Consider the following 357-nt stretch of genomic DNA (forward strand, 5'->3'; position numbering starts at 1 on the left):
ATATATTTAAATATATATATAGCACCAAATTGCAAATAATCTATAACTACTGTCACTTTTCACATTGAACATGTGCTCTTTTCTTAAATAAACTGGAGACAAGATTTCAACCACGTCACTGATGCATTTTTGTGGCATTGGGATATATATTTTTTAAATCCTCTGGAGCAGAGAGAGGAGCTGTGGATTATTGTTATTGATTAATGCATCAGTGTTTCTTAGGGTCAAAAACAATAAACTCACAACTTAAAATGAAAGCGTTTAGTTTATTTAAGAAAAGAGCACATGTTCAATGTGAAAAGTGACAGTAGTTATAGATTATTTGCAATTTGGTGCTATATATATATTTAAATATAT

The sequence above is a fragment of the Notothenia coriiceps genome, unplaced genomic scaffold, assembly GCF_000735185.1.
Source record: "Notothenia coriiceps isolate Sejong01 unplaced genomic scaffold, NC01 NC01_scaffold00037246, whole genome shotgun sequence".
NCBI classification, from domain to species: Eukaryota; Metazoa; Chordata; class Actinopteri; order Perciformes; family Nototheniidae; genus Notothenia; species Notothenia coriiceps.